Here is a 22,103-nt window from a genome sequence, read left to right on the forward strand (position 1 = left end):
TGTAATGGCTGATTCCATTTCCTTGTAATTGTAAACAGAGCAGCAATAAACATGGATTTGCAAATGGAGTTCTCTGGGTATATACCCAGGAGTGGCATAGCAGAGTAATATAGTAGTTTTACTTTCAATTTATTGAAAAGCTTCCAAACCGACTTCCACACTGTATTAACTTGTACTACACCAGCAGTGAAAAGGGCTGAGAATCTTTCCCTGATTCTCTCTAACATTTACTGTCAGATGTCTTGATGATAGACTGGGGTAAGGTGGTTATCTTACATTAGTTTTAATGATAGACTGGGGTGAGGTGGTATCTTACATTAGTTTTAATTTGTCTTTCCCTCATAACTAGGGATCTTGAACACTTTTTAATAGTTATTGGCCATTTGTATTTCTTCTTTTAAAAACTGACTGTTCATTTCACTAGCCCACTTGTTGACTAATAGTTTTGTTTCCTTGGTGTATAATTGAAAGTAAATTTCTTTAGAGCTGTTCATCAATATGGTAATCACTCAGCTTAAAAATAAACTGAAGAAATAAAAAAAATCAGAGTTAAGAAAGGGATTAACTAGAGACAACATATGAAATATTTATAAGTCAAAAATACTCTTTTACTTCCTTGAACAAAGAAATAGATTGTGAAAAATCAAAGTCAGTCCATGGGGTTTAGGAGGTCACAGGTGAGCACATCACAGGTGAGCACATCACTTCCCTTTACCACTGGCAACTACTTCTTTAGCTTGTGGGCTACTCGAGATCAAGTTTAAGGTACCAGGAGGGCAGTCTGCAGCACTGGCTTCAGAACACAAACTCCAAACTAAATCAAGTGTATGTCAAGAACTCCATGTCTTTCCCTGCCTATTGATGGAAGATTGTAAACAGCAGCAACTCACCACAGAGAGTTCATGCCTAGGAGAAATTCTGCTACCCAAGCCTGCCTAAGATTCAAAGATGCTGGTGGGGAAGAAAGAGCAAGTAGTTTCCAAACAGTGAGACTATGTACCTTGGATAACATAATACTTTAGTGCTACATAGCAGAAATTCAATCATCTGCAGCCAATGGAAAAGCTTTTCTATTACTCAAATCTAATCAAATTTCATGCCAGTCATAAGTGAAAACATTTTTCCTGTATAAATTTATCTCCATAGGAAGAAAGAAAAGCATAACTGGTCAAGAGAAATAGCCAGAGGAATATCAGTAACCTTATGAAGTAATCATTCATTTCTGGACAGATAGTGGAATAGTGCTTGAAATTTCCTATCACAGCTACCATTTCCAAGAAATTCTGGCCTAAAGCAGACTTAATTAGCTGAGTCTTGGTTTGTCTATAATGTCAGAAAAATCATTAGAATTTCATTTCCTTAGAAACTAGCCCTTTTAGTAGATACAGTACTACTTATAGCTTACCGGTGCTTTTCCCCAATTCCTATATATCCTAGCCTTTACTGTTGAGACTCTGAGTAACAAAGCAGTAACTAATAATCAAGTGCTATTTTAAGTGTTTGGCACATATTATCTCCTTTAAAATCCCCTAAAACTGGTCTTCCTAATTTTATAGACGTGGACACAGAAAACTGCCAAAGAAATAGTGGGGCCTATTTTAAAACCCAGCTGGGCCCAGACTTCTGTGCCCTTATCAGTGTCTTTCAGTTAGGGGAGTCTATTGAGAGCCGCTGTTAGTGCAATAACAGTCATGAGAAGTCCTAAGAAGAATGCTTTAAAACACACTCATCTTCACCTGGAGAATGGAAAGAAGGAAGGAAGGAAAGGTGGAGAAGGGAAGGAGAGAGGAAAGTGCCACGATGAACACAGAGTGTTTGTTATGGTTTAGATCTTAAATATTTCCCAAGGGCTCATGTGCTGAATGAAGAAAGGTACCAGCTGATGGTGCTTTTAGGAGGTGCCAAAACATTTAGGTGGGGGTCCTGGTGGAAGGAAGTGAGGTTACTGGAGGTGTGCCCTCGAAGGAGATATGAGACCCTGGACCCTCCTCTCCTTACATTCTGGCCGCCGGCAAAATGACCACCTTGCCTCTGCCATGTCTTCTCCACGATGTCGTGTCACAGGCCTAAAGCAACTGCGCCAAGTAACCAAGGACTGAGGCTCTGACACCTCTGAATGCATGAGACACAGAACACTTTTCTCCTTTAACTCTCCAGTGTCTCACAGCAGTGATGGGAGCTGACTAGTGTGGCATCACTTTAGTACATATCTACTCATTTGTGTGTGTGAGTTATGTACCCACCTCTCTTAATGGGGTCAAAATAAAGAAACCAAGAACTGGAAAGCCATTGGCCTTCATTAATATGCCATGCTACTTCCATACAAGTACGGAAAGGTCCAAAATTATTCTGTTATCAGATTGATAAACAATTTAACTCTTTCTCCTACAATATGACATACTAATAATTATTTCTAAACTAAAATGTCATGAATATGCACAATTAGATACTCTCCCTTTCTACAATGTGAACATGATTCCCAAATTGTGAACTATGGTATGTCAGGGACCTCACAAGTTACTGCAGAATATTTTAAAAGTTGGGCAAAACACAGTGATAGGTCAGATAATGTACAAATTACCAGTTCAATGTGGGACTATGCTACATTATTCTATCTTTGTGGAGTTTTCTATAGCTGCTGTAGGTTTAGATTTGTTTGGGCTGCTATAGCAAAGATCAACTGTGGTGGCTGAAAATGTAGTTCTGTGGTATAGTGCTTCCCTAGTGTTCCCAAGACCCTAGGTTTAATCTCTAGGACCACAATTCAAATTTAAAAGGCCCAGGAAGATTATAAGTAACAAAAATGGTTTGTAGTTCAGGAAGTGGGGAAGTGTAAGATCAGGGACTGGCACACTGGTTCATGACAGCTACCTTCTTGCTGTTTTTCTCACATGATGAAAGGGATAAACAGATTTTGTGAGTTCTTTTGTAAGGAACAAATCCCATTCATGGGCTTTTCATCAACATGATCCCTTGTAGAAGCCCTTTCTTATTACTAAAACTTCAGGGATGAAGATTGCAATAGAATTGCTTCAGGGATACAGACATTCTGATTGTAGAAATAGGATTTATAAGTTCATTCCACATTGAACAAAACTCAGTGTGGATCAAGAAATAAGAGTTCGCCGGGCGGTGGTGGCGCACGCCTTTAATCCCAGCACTCGGGAGGCAGAGGCAGGTGGATCTCTGCGAGTTCCAGGTCAGCCTAGGCTACAGAGTGAGTTCCAGGACAGGCTCCAAAGCTACACAGAGAAACCCTGTCTCAAAAAACAACAACCACCACCAAAAAAAAAAGAGAAAAGAAATAAGTGTTCAATATGAGGCATAGGCTTGAAAACGATGCAGTATTCAATAAGCACTTACCCAAGTAGTAATTATTTAAAATGAAAGGATTTTCCTTCAATATATTATTAATATGAATCTCCTTATTTTGACATGATTATGAAATTGCTAGGACATATTTAAAATGTAAGAGTCTAAGTGCTGTTAGGAAATGTTTGGTATTTATTTTGGCCAAGGAATCATGAGAACTTTGCTGACTGCTGGAACCAAGTTTTTGGAAACCTGTATTCTTAATACAAAAACATGGTTTTCCGTTAGCAAATAATATGACAAAGTGAAGAAATTTCAAGTATTGTAACTGTGAACCTAGACTGTGAAGAGCATGAGTTTTTAATAAAATGTCCTCACTTTAATATAACTGCTCCTAACCCTCCCCACATACACACACACTTTTCTACCCTGGATCTTTATCTGTTGCCACTCTGCTGCAAAATTCTAACATCCCAGGGGAATTTGCTTATGAAACAATCACTACTACTCACACAACAATCCTACAGCTAAAGAAGGAAACACAATCTCAACCAAAAACCCTACACTTCAACAGCTGCTCAGTCTCATAGTGTCTCTATCCCTGTCAGAGACTAGGATACTGCTGAAAAGCAATCCTGCTACTTTTACTGCACTTAAACAAAGCCGACCCCCACACAATGACCATACACAACAATGATCTTTGAGATTTATCTCCTGATGTTCTAAGTCTTGCTTTCAGTGTTGAGGTGAGATTTATTATAGTGAACCAAATTGCCTGGGTTCATACTTCATCGTATCTATAATAGAACACAGAAATACTATGCTATTTTCATTATAGATTAATTCCATTCTAGTCAAGGAAATATACAGTACCATATAAGTTGAAAGCATCTTTTTACAATATTGTTTGAAAAAGTTAAGATGGAAGAAGACAGCAGTGAACATGAATCTAACCTAAATAGTAGTTTATGAAAATGTTTGCTTCTAAATTTAAAAAATCTTAATGAGCCACAATCTTCCCAAAACAGTGACTGATTACTATAAAGATGTTCTGGGATTAGCTAAATATAAACATAAAACACAGCTCTGGAACTTCCTTGTGCTTTGAAAGTGAAGATGAGTCTTTAGCAGGTATGTGGACACACAGGAAACAAAAAATGGTGAGAAGTCAAGAAGCAACCAGAGTAAAGAAACACCTTCAAAATTAACAGCCCCATAGAACTGAGACACAGACAAGTGCTTCATGTAAAATCTGTATACCCCAATATTGAAACACCACCACCTTATCCAACATTAAGTACAGGGACCGTGCGGGCTAGTATTCAGCACAGCACCATGAAGAGAGGGGGATGTGGAAGAAGAAAATACATGTTAACTGAACCCAGAGCAAAACCACAAACAAGCTATTTTATAAAATGCTTCTAAAATTTAGTTATTTAAAATCCCTTTATTTATTAGTCCAAATTAATTAATGGGAGGAAAAACACTGATTTTATCTTTCTTTTCATGATAATCTAGAGAACTGGAGAAAAGCTGAAGTTTGCAAAAGCAGCCATCTTCTCACGACAGAGAACACTGTGAGCACTAGCATGTCAAAAAACTCTCCAGGGCTGTTCCTGCTTCAGAAGCCCATCACCACTTCTAAGAGTGATACCTGCTAGGAAGGGGACATCTGAGTGCAAAATCGCCCAACTATAATCATATAAAGAGTTCTATTGTTTGTATGAGATTTGAATACTAGCTCTTATGTATTATGTAATTACTGGGATACACTGTAACAGACAGAATAACCATAAGATGAATAATTAACATATTTAAGTTACCATAGATCTGATGTAACAAGTAGATTTGTCCTTGTCAACAAATCTGACTAGGTCAGCTCCGTAGCACATTATTTTATCACAATAAGGCTTCTTCATAATAGCCCAGTTTATCTCCATGGTATCAGAATGGAAATGCTTAGGAGTTTAATCACAGTGATCTTGTCAAGAAGGCAATAAAATATAACAGGTAGACCTAGAAATAAAAAGCATGTCCTCCTGTACACTATGACATGCAAGATGCAAATACGCAAGCCTTGTGGGACTGTTCTTCCTCCCAGGAAATGAGAGCTGCAAGAGGACTGCTCCTCTAGGCTGCCAGTTCTAGCTCAATATTAATGTGTTAAGCAATTACCACATGGAATGGTCCCTTTAGTGCCACCTGGTCTACTTCCCAGCAGTGAGCTCCACTCCCAGGCTTGTCATGGCTCATTTAAACAGCACAGTATGCTCCCTCTACAAGCCTGCTCCAAGAGTGTATGGAGTTTAAGGTATAATGAGATACGAAGGTGTTTATCATGAGGGATACTGGAACTATGAGCCAAAGCAACGGGAGCTGGACATTATGAGCAGGCTGGGAACACCAAGAGATTTTTTTTTTTCGTTAATGAATACTGAATAAATAAATTATTCCACAAGACACATAAAGTTTAAGTAAAAGGAAAAGTTTCAAACAGAAGTAAGCCTTACAGAAATTTAGAGCACAAACTAACACTTCAGAAACAAAATGAGGAGTGGAAAGTTCATCTTTCATCATTGTCTTTTTGCTGCTTTTCCACATGAAACCGTGGTTCATGGGAGATGCAATTTACCTCATCCCATAAGCAATGGCAATTTTTTTTGTTTTTTGCTTTTCAAAACAGGGTTTCTCTGTGTAGTTTTGGTGCCTGTCCTGGATCTCGCTCTGTAGACCAGGCTGGCCTCGAACTCACAAAGATCCACCTGCCTCTGCCTCCCAGTGCTGGGATTAAAGGCTTGCGCCACCACCACCCGGCCGCAATGGCAAAATTTTTACAACAGATATTTTCTCTAAAATGCAGGAATCAAACTCATTCAATGGGTGTTTAAGGCTTCAAAATGGAAAACTATGTGAGTAAAATAATGGGCAAGAAAAATTTACACAAGGGAAATGGGAAAATCTACAAAAAAAATAAATTTACTTTAGCTTGGAACTTAAATTTCTGAAAGACACTGTGAACTCACCCAACATGGAAAGCCTCCCTGTGTATTCTGAAAGGTAGGTGAGAGAGATTTGTCCTGACTGTGGGCCAGGCAGGAAAACTCAAGCTACTAATGGCGCCCAACGTGGGGCAAGAGTTTCCACCTAAAAACTGAGAAAAAAGATTCTAAAACGGAGCTAAAAACAGCTCCTAGTTGTCTCTTTTAAGCTAGTGGCAGCCTGCGTGTTTGAGCTACTATGGCGGGTTCCTGGCGTGCATGCTCGACCAGCAGTATGGCGGGAATGAGGCCTCTGCAAGTGGCACATTAAGCTGTGTGGTGGATTTAGCCTTTGCTAGTACAAAACAAAAACAAAAAAAAAAAAGAGGTTTCTGGGCTACACGCTGCTTTGATAGAAGCATAGACCCACTATTTCTGAGAGTTGATGGCTCCCAGAGCTGGCGGAAAACGTACCACCGCCATGTTGGGAAGCTGAAGTGGGTGGAGGCAGCAGCCATAGCGCCAGCGCCATTTCAGGCTTAGAAGGCTGCAGTTTAAAGCAATAGGCTCAAGCTAATATAAAAAAATAAGCCACGTAAAGATGGCTACCACACAGAGAATCTGGATTATGTTCTCTTTAATATTTGTAACTGAAGAAAAACATTTGATTACAAAAGCTGTTGAGTTATGCCAAAATGTATATTTTAAAGTTACCTTGACTTCAAAATTTGGATGTAAAGATATGTTGCTTTGGAAAGGAGGCTCTGCTTTTGTTTCCACAGAAAGCCAGAGGCTATGGATTTGTTCCAGATTAAGATACATCAGGTTTGACCAGCCAAGACCACCTGAAAGGTCTCCGATGACACCATGGCCCAGATGATCCAACATCCAGAACTGTTTCAAGGCAACTGGCTCAGACAATACACCCTCATGGACTACTCCATAATCCTAAAATGTTCTTTGTGTCCCCATAAGATACAGCGCCCCCCCTCCAGTAGGAAGTAGTAAGAGAAGCTATGCCCAAATTCCCAAATATACCAAGCTGACTTTGGAGATGTGTAAAGGTTAAAACCTTCCTTTTTAAGAAAAGAAAAGGGGAAGTGCTGTGGGATGGTCTGTATGTCAAATGTGTTGCTGATTGGTCAATAAATAAATCACTGATTGGCCAGTGGCCAGGCAGGAAGTATAGGCGGGACTAACAGAGAGGAGAATAGAGAGAACAGGAAGCTGGGTGAGGGAGACACTGCCAGCCGCCATGATGACAAACAGCACGTGAAGATGCCGGTAAGCCACGAGCCATGTGGCAAGGTATAGATTTATAGAAATGGATTAATTTAAGCTGTAAGAACAGTTAGCAAGAAGCTTGCCACTGCCATACAGTTTGTAACCAATATAAGTCTCTGTGTTTACTTGGTCGGGTCTGAGTGGCTGTGGGACTGGCAGGTGAGAGAGATTTGTCCTGACTGTGGGCCAGGCAGAAAACTCAAGCTACAGGTAAGAACGCAGTATCTGCATAGAATAGAAACACCATCAGGGAATGAACACAGCTAAGTCAGAAGTACCAACAATGGCAAGTGCTGGGGTCAGGGCACTGATGAAAGTGTCTGCGGAAATGGTTCACAGTGGATGAAAACTAGCCAAGGAATAGGGAGGAAGTTCAGAGTTCAAGATCAAAGAAAGATGGATCTAATGCTATTGAACAGAAAAGAAAGTCACAAATGTTGGCTCTATTTGTAAAAACAGAGGACACTAGAAAAACTTGCTGGGTGCACACTAAAGCAGCAAGGGTCCTAGGTGTCCACAGCAAAGGCTATTGGTGAAAAAGAACCAATCATGAGAAATTCCAATACATAAGAGTCACATTCAGAGTCTCATGCACAGAAATTAACATGGGAAATCCATGAACAGATATCCCGAGTCTTCATGGAGAAAAACAGGAAGCTGCCCTGAAAAAACAGGACTCCAGGGGGATAGTGCCATGAAAACATTCCCTTCAGAACCAGGGGAAACCTATCATCCTCTGTAAGGAAAAGGAAGATTCAATAGCAACAAAAGCCCTTTAAAGGGTTTGGGGATGTGTTATGTATGTATGTGTATGTATATTTCAGTGAAAGACAGCTAGCTGAACAGGTACTCTGAAATAGAAGTTTCAACAGAAAACAAGAGACATCACATTGTGTCTTAGGGTTTCCATTACTGTGAAGAGATACCATGACCATGGCAACTCTTATAAAGGAAACATTTAAGTGTGGTAGCTCACTCATAGTTCAGAGGTTGAGTCCATTATCATCATGGCAGGAAGCAAGGCAGCATGTAGGCAGACAGCACACAGGTGTCAGAGCAGGAACTCAAGTCTTTATAGGAAGTGGTCTATCTCACTGGGAGTGGCTTAAGCATATATGAGACCTCAAAGCCCACCTCCATAGTGACACATGTCCTCCAACAAGACCATACCTACTCCAGCAAAGCCAACACCTCCCATTAGTGCCACTCCCTTTGGGGGCCATTTTCTTTCAAATCACCACATGCTGTAAAATCCAGAAGCAACAGAATCCTTTCAATTAGTATAGCAAAGTTCTTCCTAATGGAATACATTAATAAATTTCTTCAGCTACTGCTTGATATTCTCTTTCTTACACTCAAAAAAGCTAATGAAATAGGAACCCTGAAAGACTCCAGATAGGAGGCACTTGCAGAGACTTTACTGGGCACCTAACCAGCATCCACACCTTTTGCCTTCCAATGCTTTTTTATGTATCCATCTCTTCCGTGATGTGCCTTAAAGACAGTCTATCTCTGGACTTCAGAGATTGATATAGATGGGCCAAAAGACTCCATCTCTGATGCCACTTTTAAGGCTGATGAGTCTTATGTCAAAGAGGGAACCCTCCCTCCCCTCCCCATGACTTGGCCATGTGGCTCAGTCTGCCCTAACACATACTGAGTAGAAGAGGTTAGGAAGCAGGAGAGCAGGGCATCTATGAAAGAATTTCTGACATCCAAGAAAGCAACAAGAAGAATGAAACTCAAAGTAGAGTCTAATGTCCCTATGTATACCTGGCCAGTGGGTTGTATTTATGATTCCTTTGCTTTCATTTAACGGTTTCATTTTTCCTCATCACAATGTAAAACTATTGTGAAATAGTAATAAATCTTTCTCCCCCATTCCCATTAAATCCTAGATAATACACTAAAAACAAAAGGTTTGGAAATCATAATTCCCAAGGAAAAAAAACTCAGCTAGGTGTGGTTATGCATAAATGTACTCTGAACACCAGAAAGGCTGAAGCAGCAGGATCCTAGGTTTGAGAGCAGCCTGGAATACATGGTGAGACTGTCTCAAAACCTCCCACTCAAATACACACATCACACCCAATACCAAACTTAATATAGAGAAAATAGAATTGTTAAAAAACAGAAAGCACTACCTTGCAAGCATGAAGACCTAAGTTTGAGTCTCTATAATAACTACACACACACACACACACACACACACACACACACACACACACACGCACGCACGCACGCACGCACGCACACCTGCACACACAGCAAGGTGGTACTGGGAAAGCAAACAAAGGAGGATCCCTGGGACAGCTGAACAGCTAGTTATTTGGTAAGTCTCAGGCCAATGAGAGATTGTCTCTAAAAACAAGGTAGACAGTGCCTGATAAGTGATACCTGTTTTCTGATCTGCATGCAATTGTACACACACATATCCTCCCACCATGCTTCTGTACATGTACACACACACACATACACACACACACACACACACACACACACACACACACACAAGTAAATAGTACGTAGTTGTTTACTATATTTAAAGATATTCAAATAGCTTGGAAAAAACAAGCATAGTGAATAAAGAAAATAAAGAGACAGTAAGAACAGAAATCATAATATATAAATCATTGGAGGAAAAAATATACAGCCAACAAACTCCAAATTTGTCTCCTTGGAAAGAAACAAAGTTGGAAAATCTCTGATGACACTGAATAATGAGAAAAAGATAATCGTCACAAGGTACAGGACTGAAAACAGTAAGGAAGGCACAATTTAAGCATTTGGAGTGGTAGATGGCTCATAGGGAGGGCCAGGGCACTTGTTGCCAAGCCTGACGACCTGAGTTCAATCTTTGGAACCTAACTGACCCCCAGGAGTTATGCTCTGACCTCCACAAACATACTATGGCACATATACACACATGAGTACATACACAAACACACGTACACACAGACACATTAAATGCAATAAAAGCAAACAAGTCAGAAGAAGAATCATAACCATAAAAATAAATGGTAACTAGTAATCATCGTAACAGCGTTAGGGCTGGAGTGGTGGGAAGCACTGGGAAGCCCAAGGCCTGCGAGGACGAGGGACGAGGACTGGTCATTCAGAGTCTGCCAGGAAGAACATGGCAGGAAAATCAATAAGAAAAACAAACGAGAACACTGCTCTATGTGGCAAGGGAGAGATAAAATTTGATTGCACTGTTCCATCAAAAGCTTGGAGTTACTTTTTTATAGTAATTTGTGTGGCTTTTACAAACAAAATTAGTAACGTGCAATGTGGCATACAAAAGGACATTAGGCATTTTTACTGGTGGCTTTGTTTTGTTTTAAGACATCTGTCTCTAGCCTAGGTTGATCTCAAACTCACTAAGTGGCCTTGACCTTCTGATCTACTTGCCTTCACCTCTTGTGTGTTGGGACATTACAGAGGGTGTGTGTGTGTGTGTGTGTGTGTGTGTGTGTGTGTGTGTGTGTGTGTGTGTGTCTGTCTGTTTGAGGGGTCATAGGCATGCACTGCCACAAACTTTAAAAAAAAATGTGTTACTGAGATCAATTCCAGGGCTTTATGCATACTGAACAAACACTCTACCAATTGAGCTACATTCTCATTTTCTCACATCAAGTTTCTAAACACTGTAGTTACATAACTAGAAAATTTAAAAGAAAAAACTGTCATAAATGAGGTTACTTAGGAATAAACCTAGCAGATATTTAAGAATGTTGCTGAGCAAAATACACAAGGTGTTAATTAAAGTCACTGTGGTGGTTAATACTACCAATGTGATAGGAACTAGTATGAGCTGGGTGATACAGATCTGTAAAATTCTAGATTGAGCTCATTGGTGGGAAGGCTCATCCCAAACATGGGCAGCACCACTGCATGGGCTGGGACCCTGGGCTGAATACAGAGCAGAAAGAGAGTGAAGCACAAGCACTCATCCCTTCCTGCCTCCTGATGGTGGATGTAGTGTGACCAGCTGTTCACGCTCCTGCCACCAAGGCTTCCCTAACAGAACCTTCACTGTGAGCAACAGGAAAGTACCAAATATAGTCAGAAAGGAGAGTTTACTAAACAGAGGCAGTTGAGGCTAAACTAAGACTTGATGCTATAAAAGTCCACATTTTTCCTAAATTAGTCTGTAAAATCAATGCAAATAACTATTAAAATCTCCTGAGAACTTCTTCAAAGAACTATTCAGTATCATAAAAAAGTGTAAAGGATCCAGATGGCTCTGGCAAAGGACACTGAAGAGAGGTTCACTCTGCTAATACGCTGGAATGTACAACAGTAAATACAGCAGCAATGAACTCTCACAATCACTAACAGGTGAATGGAAAGCTGTACTGAGATGCCAAATTGGCTCGGACACACAGGGACCCTTATACTTTAGGGTAGTAGTAAGACTGGCTTTCCACAAGGAAAACTAAACTAAGTAACTTTCCCTGTGCCAAATATCTCCAGTATATTTTTTAAATATATTGAATATCAACTGAAAAATACAAGTAATTTTATTAAAATACAAGCCCAACACAAACAAACATATATAGGAAATTGTATTAAAATAGTATTATTTCTTCCAAGATGATTTACTGAAAGCTATTCTTCACTCACCATAGTTCTAAGTTTATATTCAGCTACAAAACTTGGTGATTTGCTGTATAACATGATCACTCTTCACAAGAAACTAGGTACCTGCAAGTGTGTGAGTTTTTCAAAAGAAGGGAAACTAGTATCTCAGTGAATATTTTACCCACAATCCTCAGCAGGATTTTGGAGCATGCAGCAAGTCCAAAAACAATGGGCTGGAGATGGAGAGATATTTCAGCAGTTAAGAGCACCTGCTGCTTTTGCAGTAGGCCAGGGTTTGTTTCCCAGAACCCACCTAATATCTTATTCTAGTTCCAGGGGGATATGATGCCCTCTTCTGGCCCCTGAGGGCACAGCATGAATGTGACATGCATAACATGTAGGCAAAACACTCATACACAAAAAATAATTTTTTTAAAGTAGTCAATAAGATTTGATGTGAGTCATGAGAATAAAGAAGGTGAGAGGGCTTTAAAAGGCAAAATTATGGGAAATATTCCTAAATATAACAGTTTAAACAAACAACAAAAAAACAAAAAGGGGAAAATAAGATAACTTGGAATAGACTGTTTTGAAAGTAGAGATAAAAAGCACCAAAAAAAAAAAAAAAAAAAGGTCAGGTCAGAAATGTATCCAGGAACAAAATTCTGGAGGACTGACTACAACATGGACCTTCTGGAGGTTCCCAAACATACTTGTAAAATAATTAGATTAAGATTCACAAGAAAAGTGGGAAATTTAATTTCCTGAGTAACTTGTTAGAAAACATGTTCCAAACCACTTGTGTTCTACAAAACTGTCTGAGTAGTACTTTTACTCAGTTCAGTAATCAGACCTGTACTGATTACTCTCAAAAATGAAAACAGAAAATAAATGTAAATTAAGTGAGACTTGAGTATAGCTCATACTATAGTAGAGGAAGCCATGATATGAGTGTTTCTTGTTGGGTGTGGTGGTGCATGCGTTCAATGCTAACATTCAGATATCCGTGAGTTCCAGGTCAGCCAGGGCTACATACTGAAACCCAGAAAAAAGTGAGAAGGAAAAGGGGGAGGAGAGGCTGAGAAAAGGAGGAAGAGGGTTTCTAGTATCTGTCTTTTACTAAAATAAATACCTATATCTGAATCAATGCTATTTCTCTAAGAGAACTATCTTGTTCTCATTAACTTACAAGTTTAAACCTGAATTCCAGGTGTCAGCATTAAATAAAAGCAATCTGAAATCTTTTTAAAATTTTATAATTTAATTTAATTTTACATATCAGCCACGGATTCCCCTGTCCTCCCTCCTCCCAATCCACCCCCCATTCCCATCTCCTCCAGGGCAAGGACTCCCCTGGGGATTTAGCTCAGCCTGGTAGATTCAGTGGAGGCAGGTCCAGTCCCCTCCTCCCTTCACCCAAGTTGAGCAAAGTGTCCCAGCATAGGCCCCAGGCTCCAAAAAGCCTGCTCATGCACTAAGGACAGGTCCCGGTCCCACTGCCTGGGGGCCTCCCAAACAGTTCAAGCTAATCGACTGTCTCACTTATCCAGAGGGCCTGATCCAGCTGGGGGCTCCTCAGCTATTGGTTCATAGTTTATGTGTTTCCACTAGTTTGGTTATTTGTCCCTGTGCTTTTTCCAATCATGGTCTCAACATCTCTCGCTCGTACAATCCCTCCTATTTCTCACCGGTTTACATATTTGAAATATGAGCCACAAATGGCAATTATATAAAGAACATAAGCAAGGCAGACAAGGGAGAGGGGCAGGGTAGATGTGTAGTAAAGGTAAGGGGCACAATAAGGACAATACTAAGCAAGAGACACCACATCCCGGGAAGAGACTAGGAGAAGCAAGGTAATTCTTGCTGGTTCTCTGCAGACCTATACATCACTACCTGTAAAACTGAGGCTACATTTAAAGGTCAAGAGTGTTTGTTGTTACTGCTAACTACTAACCACCAGGTTCTCAAAGATAACAGTATTTCTATCCAGAAAAACTCCCATATGTTCAAAAAATAAAAGTAACATAAATTTACTCTTCTTTTCAAAACTGCTCTAGGCTGCTGTGGTAGTGTGCATTTCCTAGTCAGCTTGTCAGAATCCACAGAAGCTCACTGTGGTTTTTTTTTTTTTTTAGTAGGAACATGTTGCAAAATATAAATTGGGAGGATAAAAGGTGTCTGAAGGTTTGACTGATTCACCTTGGGCTACATACTCCCATTTCATCAGATATTTTTTAAAAATAAATAAGTAACTTTGAAAATTTCATACCTGAACACTGAATAAAACTATTGAATTTATTATATTATATGCCATGGTAACATACTGCATATTTTGTAATGCTTCGTACGTTTCTTAGTGTACTGCAAGTATAAGGACATACAGCTGCCTTTTCCTTTTGTTTTCACACCCGCCATATTTTATCTACTATATATTTTTAAAATGTCTTGACTTCAAAATGGAAACTAGTTATGCTTTTATTTCTACAGGAAATGAGAGGCTATGGATTCATTTCAGGTTGATATAGATTAGGTTTGATTGGGGAAGACACCCTGAAAATCCTACCTATAGACATAAAGAAATAAAACTAGAAAAACTACAAAACATGTAACATATATTTTCCCTGCTCAAACATAAAACAAAGAAACATCTTTGGCTAATTTCTGTATAACACATAGTCAATACTTTCATTAATACAAAAATGTATGTTAACTTTAAAAATTTACGTATTTTCAGAACAAGGAGACCAAACACCAATGAAAACGGATGGCCCAGGTGATCCAGCATCTCAAAATGCCCCTGTTACAGTCTCCTCAAAATTCTGCATCCAAAACAGCTTTAAGGCTGCTGTCTGAGATGGTCCAACCTCACAAACTACTCCAGTCAAGACTTAAGGATTATCCTGATTTTTTCAAGGTTCCCCCAAAGATACCAGTACCTACAAACAACAAGAAGTAGTCTAGAGAATGATGCCCACATTCCCAAGAGATGGGGTATGGGTGGGTTTGGTTATTCAATGGATTATGAATGTTTGTCATTGTTTTGGGGGTGGTGGTTACAAGTTGTTATTGGTCATAGTCAAAAAAAAAGTTAAACAAAAGTTAAATTCAAAGATATCTTTCTAAAGGAAAAAAGGATATGATGTTGGAATGATAGGGAAAAAGGGTAGATTATTGAATTTATTTTAATCCAAAAAACAACTATTAACCTCAAAATATTTTACATTGATACATTTTGGTTTATTGATACAAATTTAAAGTTGATTTTATCATACGGCATGTATGTTTCTCTTCTTGTTTGGGATATTTTGTTTATGGAGCTCATTTAAAAATATAATGTATAATTAAAAAATACAGATTAATAGTCATTTATAATAATCAAATTTACAGTCATATTAGGCATATTTTCAATGTTAAACAGATATATTTAGATACACTTCAAAGACTTATAGAATATGGCATTTAATATGTTTAATAACCTAAGGTTTTTCATGACAGTGAGACACGTCTGCTCCTAGCAGCACCAATTTACTTCAAAAGAAGATGATGGGCATGGAAGAAATTCCATATGGAGTTTACTTTCTTTATGGCAAAAGCTAGCCATCTGGGCAAAGAAACTGCCCTTGCCTTAATTGCTGACAGTATACTGTCCAAACTGGACCAGCATGATACAAAAGAAAGTGACTACCAAACTTTGCTAAGACAAGGTAGGACAGTCCTTCAAAATTCCCTGCTTCTCAAAAATGTCAGTCAGATATACAAGGCCTGTAGGCCAAAGTTGGATACCCCAACATTACAGAAGAATTTTGGGTGCCTGTCCAGGCAGCCAGATGCCCCTGTTGTTAGGTAACATTACACCCTTTTGGAGTCTTTGATGGAATTAAAGACTTAATAATTAGACTTAAAGTTTTCTTTAGTTATGATAAAAGGTAAATTAGATATAAAACTTTAAACTCACAAAGATAAGTGATAGAATATTTTCTCTAATTTTGCTAAATACAAATGAACTGGATATTGTAACTGTAATTCTTACTTGATAACTGTTTTTGTTGTATATAATTTTACTATGTTAAAGTTAAAGCCTTCCTTTTTAATTAGACACAAAGGGGGAAATGCTGTGAAATAATCCTTCTGTACACTGTGAAGGTGTGTTATAATCACTGTTAATAAAAAGCTGATTGGTCTATGGCTAGAGAGGATTTACCGGACAGAGAAAATGCTTGGGAAAAGAAGGGCAGAGTCAGAGGAGATGCCATGAGATGCAGAACAAGCAAGAACAGAAGTATGTACATGAGGTAAACAAGCCTGAGCTATCTGCTAAGCATTTGTAATTAATAATAAATCTCTGTGTGGTTATTTGGAAACTGGATGGTGGGACAGAAAACTCCACTTACAATATCCATTGCCCCTTCCCTACAAGTCCAACTTTCTGTCCTTTTCTTGTTTTTTTTTTTTTTTAAAAAATGAAGTACAGTTGGTACTGCCCTTATATTCTTGGATAAGTAGCCTTCTACTGGAGCATGGTGAGTCCACCATGTGCCATACCTTTAAAGAAAACTGTGTGTTTGAGACAGCATCTCATTGTGTAGCCTTGGCTGGCCTTGAACTCAGAGATATACCTTTGCTTCTGATTCCTAAATGCTGGGATTAAAGGCATGCACCACCATGCCCAACTTCCAATATGTTTTTTTAACACCTCTATTAACAATTGGGTCCTGAAGATACTCCGATTTGAATGCATTTAATGTTTCACTGCTTCACATCTTCTTTTATGCCGAATAGTATACCCACTGTATGAGAATGGTTAGAGTATTATGCCTGCAGTACTGCTTCTTGCTTAGGTTTCTTTAGGTATTAATGGTTTTTGGTGCTACCATATGAATCTTAAAATTTTTTTTCTAGTTCTGCAAAGGGTTTCTCTTGGTATTAAAATGACCCACTGTTACAGTGAAGGTTAAATCTCTTTTATGTGTAAGACTGTTTCTTATAAAATTGGGTACTTCAACAGTTAGAGGCATAAACTTATAAACAAATGTCCCCTTGATCAATGTGGTAGTCTGAATGTAATTGGCCCCAATAATCTCATAGGGAGTGGCACTATTAAGAGGTGTGTGGCTTTGTTCAAGTGGGTATGGCCTTATTGGAGGAAGTATGTTACTGTGGGGGGCAAGCTTTGAAGTTTCCTATGCTCAAGATACCTCCCAGTGTCTCAGTCCACTTTCTGTTGCCTTCTGATCAAAATGTAGCCAGCATCATTTCTGCCTGCACTCTGCCATGCTTCCTGCCATAATGATAATGGACTAAACCTCTGAAACTGTAAGCTGCCACCTCAGTCAAATGCTTTCCTTTTAAGAGTTGCCATGGTCATGGTGTCTCTTCATAGCAATAGAAATCCTAACAAAGACTATCAATATGCAGTAGTTTTTACCAACATACATGTCTACCCATGCTTGTTCTTGGATTCTGCTTACTTTCATCCTTCCATTCTATTTATGTCTTCAAAGGAGAAGTGAATTTCTTACAGGCAGCATTTTGTTGGATCATGCTATTAGCTAAGCAAGTCTGTGTTTTTAGTAAAGAATGAAGATTACTTACATTCAGGGTTACTGGTGAAAGCTATGGTCTTTCCTTCTATTTATTTTCTTCAGATAGTTCTGAATATTTTGTTCATTTCTTCCTTTTTTACCTTGTTAACTTAATGGCTTATTGTATTGGCAATTTTTCCCCTACTTTTCATTGACATATCTATTAGTGGAATTTATTCATACTTTTATTTTTAATGGAATGTTTCGAGAGTCTGTATTTTATCCTTGTGCAAGGGTCATACTAATTTTCTCTGTATTGTTCCAGTTTTAGCAAACACACATGCTCTTTCAAAAACTTGTCTTTGTGCACATATGGCCCAGTGCACATGTCAGCAGGTCAGATGACAACTTTAACCAAGTGAGTTCCAGGGGCTGAATTCAAGTTGTCAGACTTAGCAGCAAGCACTTTTACCTATGATTTGAAAGTCACAGTCTGAGAGTTTAATATTGTCTGCTTGTTTGCTGTAAGATGGTGCAGGCGCTTGGTATTAAACTTTCTGTGGAAAATGAACCCACTAATGCACAGTGCACTTTAAGTGCTGCCTATATGAATAATACTAAGGTGGGGAAAAAAAGCCCAAGCATGTTCTAAATACATCTGCACAGCTCTAGATCCACCAGCTGATTGATGGAGGACACTATCTACTGCACAGCTCTAAATTATCCAGTTGACCGATGGAGGACACTACCTACTGCGCAGCTCTAGATTAACCAACCAGCTGACTGATGGAGGATGCTATGCACTACACAGTTCTAGATAAACCAGCTGATCAATGGAGGATGCTATGTACTGCACAGCTCTAGATCCACCAACTGACCGATGGAGGATGCCATCTATTGCACAGCTCTAGATTCCCAAATAACTACTCAGTTCTTTTATCCTTTCTATGCACAAATCAATTCTCAGAAGGATTAAAATAATAGCTTGATAAACATATCTATCAAGAATGAAAAGAGGCTGGCATTGTGGAATATTAGTTTAATATGTGTTACATTTGTTTATGTTGTGGAATATTTGTTTAATGATGCAAAGATGTGTTGCATTCTTTTATGTTGCATTTGTTTAACTCTGTAAAGCTATGTTACTGTGCCTGTCTAAAACACCTGATGGTCTAATGAAGAGTTGAACAGCCAATAACTAGGCAGAAGAGGGATGGGTGGGGCTGCCAGGTAGAGAGAATAAATAGGAGGAGAAATCTAGGGAAGAGAGGAGTGAGGAGCAAGAAAAGGAGGCGAGGAGGACAACAGGGGCCAGCCACACAGTAAGAAGGAAAGACAGATACATAGACTAGAGAAAGGTAAAAGCCCAGAGGTAAATGGTAGACAGAATAATTTAAGTTAAGAAAAGGTGGCTAGAAACAAGTCAAGCTAAGGCTGGGCATTCATAAGTAAAATAAGTCTCCATGTATTTATTTGGGAGCTGGGTGGCAGACCCCTAAAGAGTTTAAAAAAAAATCAAACCAACTACAGGCTGGAGAGATGGTTTAGCAGTTAAAAGTATTTGCTGCTCTTCCAGAGGATCTGGGTTTGGGTCTCAGCACCCACATGAGGCAGCTCACAACACCTCTAACTCCAGACCTAAAAATTCTGAAGCTCTGGCTCTGCAAACCTACTCACATGTGACATATACTCAAATAACAAGAAAATAAACATAAATCTTTTTTTTAAAAAATGAAAGGGTTTTCTGAGCTTTGTTTGACTACTGAGAGAGAGGGGATGCTAAGTGAATTCAGGGTAGAGACTACAGCAGCTTTTTAGAATCTCCATGACTTAACTTAGAATTAAAATGACTATAGTCGTTACCCTTAGTACTTTATTATTTTGTGTCCCCTCCTTTCATTCTTTTGTTCTTTCTTGGGGAAAAGAGGCTAACATAAAAGGGTAATGACAAATAGTAGTTAACAAAACCACAGCATAAGAAGGAAAAGAAGACCATTGTGGGATTTGCAAATAAAAACTGTTCCTTCTCCTTAGGTTTGCTTAACCAGCTCAAATGTTCCTAATGAAGAACTGGCAGGCCACCAACTGCAGTTTTACATCTCCCCAATTCATGGCTGCCACTTATCTGTAACAGATGCTCCAAAGTTATAATCATAAATGCTAGAGATGGAAAAGAATATTAGGTCATTTTTCTTGGTTTGATGAGGCCAGGATTGTTCCATAAAACTGGACAATTCCAGTGCTTTACTGAAGAATTTTATGTATAAGTGGGTCACTGCTGTCTTCTTGAGAAAGATGATTTTTCATGCTTGGTACAGAATTACACAAAAGCGTGGCTAGGCCCTTTTCTCATGGCAGTCCCCTCTATTTCTTTGACACTTCATGCTCTCTAGTTACACTGAAAAGCTTTTTTGTTTGCTCAATTATTAATAATTTAATAGATTAAAAGAATTGTTTTTCCTATGAATTATCACCAAGAAAAAAAATTAAAAAGTTTACTATTACTATTACTATTACTGTACAAGAAGCTGTTCTCAATTCTATGTAAGCAATCCACTGATCATTTCCTATGAAAGGCTATCACTTTAAAAATGAGAACAGTTGCTGCCTAAAGAGGCTAAATAACTTGCTGAAGTCACAGAGTTAATGAGTGCCAGAGCCAGAGCTCAAATCCAGGCTCTGTTACTGCTGGGATATGTTCCTACTAGTCATTAAGTACAAAGAAACACATATCATAAGCCTCACATAAATTAACAGCAACAAAGGTCATTCTTAGCAAATTCTCAGAAAAGACACACTACAGCCAGGATGATTGTCCTGACCCAACATGTAGAGAAGAGGAGTCCAGACAGAAAAAGGAAAGGCTCGGACTGTGTGACAGCTGATCTTGGCTGTCGACTTGACTGCAGCTGGAATCAACTAAAACCCAAGTAGCTGGGCACACCTGTGAAGGAGTTTTCTTGAGGGGATCATTTCAGGTGGGAAGACCTGCTTTAAGTCTAGATCTTCTGAGGTTGTAAAACACCCTACTCTGCCACCCCACCCCTTAATCTGGATCATTTGAGGTAAAAGAGAACCACCCGAAATCTAGGCCACACCTTCTGGGGCAGCCTACATAAAGGGCATTGAAGAAGCGGCTTTTTGCTTTTTGGCTCCTTGACCTCTCTCTCCCTCTCACTGGCTCATCTATCCTGCTGCTGAGGTATTTCTTTGCTGGTCTTAGAACCTAATTCCTTGGTGTTCCAGTGTATACCGAAGTCAGCTGACATATATAGCCTCATGAACTGAACGACTATCACATTCTTGGACTTTCTGTTGGGAAACAGTTACTGTTGGACAAGCTGGACAGCCACTCTAATAAATACCCCATAAAAGGAACTAAAAGTTTACTGTCATCAGAACCCTTAGCATGTCATTTACACTGTTTTGTGTACAATTCAACCTGGATTAAGTGCTGTGTTTAATAGAGAATTTCCAAATCATTGTATTTCTTTGCTAAACTTTAGAAATCCCCTTTTTTATTCTCTTTTTCTTTTTTCTTTTGGTTTTTTTTTTTTTTTTTGGAGACAGGATTTCTTTGTATAGTCCTAGCTATCCAATATGGTGATATTTTATTTGTATTAAAATGTTATTTGTATGTTAATAAATAAAGTTGCCCGGGGGTCAGAGCTATTAGCAAGCCATAGGAATCCAGGGCAGTGGTAGCGTACGCTTGTAATTCCAGCACTTGGTAGGCAGAGCTGGGTAAGTCTCTGTGTGTTCAGGGATACAGCCATTATTGGATACACATGCTTTTAATCTTAATACCAATCATGGAAAACCTGGAGGCCTATACAGACAGGCTGTGAGGAGGCGGTCATGTGGTTGGGTTTACAACCAATGAGAAGGCAGGACAAGGAACTCTATATAAAGACTTTAACACAGGGGTAGCTCTGGTTCGGAGAGGTAGGACCACCGCAGGAGGAAGGGTAAGGTTTTAGCTCTTAGCTCTGACCTCTTGGCTTTCTTCTTTGCATTGGTTCTGTGTTTATTATTTAATAAGAAGGTTGGATACATCTACAATCCTGGAACTTGATTTGTAGACCAGGCTGGTCTCGAGCTCAGACCAAGTTCTAGGATTAAAGGCATGAACCAATATGCACATCCTACCCCTTCCCCTGGCTAGAAATCTACATTTTATAAAATACTTAAGTGTTTCACATTATGCTGTAGATGAAAAGAATACTAACAACTGGTGCTTTGTACTATTCGGAGAACCACATGGGCTGATCTACAGGCCCTTGGAGAGAGACCTGTTAAGAACCACCATTTTCTCTACAGATGCTCTGGATGGAGGTTAGGCATATCACAATCAGATGCTTAGTAGGAGAGCACTAGACAAGCTCCTTATTGCAGTGTGAATACAGAAGACTGCTGCAGG

At 39.2% G+C, this 22,103-nt stretch overlaps 1 protein-coding gene and 1 non-coding gene across 13 annotated transcripts in view; both read right to left on the reverse strand.

Annotated features, from left to right (window-relative positions):
* Positions 1-22,103, reverse strand: part of Erc1 (ELKS/RAB6-interacting/CAST family member 1) — a 338,915-nt gene that overhangs the window by 132,243 nt on the left and 184,569 nt on the right. The gene's annotated exons all lie outside the window — the stretch shown is intronic.
* Positions 17,932-18,043, reverse strand: LOC128100187 (U6 spliceosomal RNA). Its single transcript, XR_008214705.1, has one exon. It is a non-coding gene; the product is annotated as a U6 spliceosomal RNA (small nuclear RNA).

The sequence above is a fragment of the Peromyscus californicus genome, unplaced genomic scaffold (genome assembly GCF_007827085.1).
Source record: "Peromyscus californicus insignis strain IS unplaced genomic scaffold, ASM782708v3 Scaffold_6__1_contigs__length_162567912, whole genome shotgun sequence".
Lineage (NCBI taxonomy): Eukaryota > Metazoa > Chordata > Mammalia > Rodentia > Cricetidae > Peromyscus > Peromyscus californicus.